Genomic DNA, 2,287 nt, shown 5'->3' with positions numbered 1-2,287 from the left:
GTGTGTGTGTCACGCGCCAGGTAGTTTGACCGTGACCTCTGCAAGATCCTCACGAAGAAGCTCATTATTATCATTAAGTAATTTTTTTTAATTGTATGTAAATACCTCGACATTACAACAATCAGTAGTGTGTACACTGTGAAAATGTCAACCTGCAATTATTACCTTAAAAAAATATGTAACCCATAAAAAATGAATTTTGTTGTTATATATGAATGTCTTCAGGTTGATTCAGTGATGAGAGATAAATAATATTTGTTTAAATATGTGGCAGCTGGGAGGATGTTGATCTTTCTTCCTCATCTACTTGAACATCTTAAGGAGTTTCCCCTTCATTCAGCTTTGTGTTGCTCACTGCAATTCCATGTAAAACTGCTTTGAAACATACTGTAAATATAACTGTATATTTAATAACTTTTTCATCTGAATATTCTCTCTCGTATCTGTTTCAGTCCATCCGCACTCTTCTCTCATGCTCTGTGTTTATACTGTAACGTGTCTTTAGCCCTCAGTTCTCCTTTACAGATCAAATGCAACCTGACTTCCTGTTTTTGTTTGCTTTTTCACTTCAGCGACTTCAACTAAAGGCAGTGTGCTGTAACTGTGTGTGTGTGTGTGTGTGTGTGTGTGAGATTAACGGCCCGGCTGTTTCCTTCCATTGTTCCAGCTCAGACCTTGGTGAAGCTTTGAGGCCACACCCACTCACACCAGCACACACTGTTACTATGGCAACCTTGGGTACAGTTTACACGGTTACTAGAGTAACCTGCAGCATAGTGCACACACTGTTACTACAGTATGCAGCAGTATTGTACACACACTGTTACTATAGTATGCAGCAGTATAGTACACACACTGTTACTATAGTATGCGGCAGTATTGTACACACACTGTTACTATAGTATGCAGCAGTATAGTACACACTATTACTATAGTAAGCGGCAGTATTGTACACACACTGTTACTATAGTATGCAGCAGTATAGTACACACACTATTACTATAGTAAGCGGCAGTATTGTACACACACTGTTACTATAGTATGCAGCAGTATAGTACACACAAGTATAGTATGCAGCAGTATAGTACACACACTGTTACTATAGTATGCAGCAGTATAGTAGACACACTGTTACTATAGTATGCAGCAGTATTGTACACACACTGTTACTATAGTATGCAGCAGTATAGTACACACACTGTTACTATAGTATGCGGCAGTATTGTACACACACTGTTACTATAGTATGCAGCAGTATAGTACACACACTGTTACTATAGTATGCAGCAGTATAGTACACACACTGTTACTATAGTAAGCGGCAGTATTGTACACACACTGTTAGTATAGTATGCAGCAGTATAGTACACACACTGTTACTATAGTATGCAGCAGTATAGTACACACACTGTTACTATAGTATGCAGCAGTATAGTACACACACTGTTACTATAGTACGCAGCAGTATAGTACACACACTGTTACTATAGTACGCAGCAGTATAGTACACACACTGTTACTATAGTATGCAGCAGTATAGTACACACACTGTTAGTATAGTACGCAGCAGTATAGTACACACGCTGTTACTATAGTATGCAGCAGTATAGTACACACACACTGTTACTATAGTATGCAGCAGTATAGTACACACACTGTTACTATAGTACGCAGCAGTATAGTACACACACTGTTACTATAGTACGCAGCAGTATAGTACACACACTGTTACTATAGTATGCAGCAGTATAGTACACACACTGTTAGTATAGTATGCAGCAGTATAGTACACACACACTGTTACTATAGTATGCAGCAGTATAGTACACACACACTGTTACTATAGTATGCAGCAGTATAGTACACACACTGTTACTATAGTATGCAGCAGTATTGTACACACACTGTTACTATAGTATGCAGCAGTATAGTACACACACACTGTTACTATAGTATGCAGCAGTATAGTACACACACTGTTACTATAGTATGCAGCAGTATTGTACACACACTGTTACTATAGTATGCAGCAGTATAGTACACACACTGTTACTATAGTATGCGGCAGTATTGTACACACACTGTTACTATAGTATGCAGCAGTATAGTACACACTATTACTATAGTAAGCGGCAGTATTGTACACACACTGTTACTATAGTATGCAGCAGTATAGTACACACACTATTACTATAGTAAGCGGCAGTATTGTACACACACTGTTACTATAGTATGCAGCAGTATAGTACACACAAGTATAGTATGCAGCAGTATAGTACACACAAGT

The sequence above is a fragment of the Barbus barbus genome (assembly GCF_936440315.1).
Source record: "Barbus barbus genome assembly, chromosome: 25".
Taxonomy (NCBI): Eukaryota; Metazoa; Chordata; class Actinopteri; order Cypriniformes; family Cyprinidae; genus Barbus; species Barbus barbus.
Note: the sequence above shows the minus strand (reverse complement) of the source record.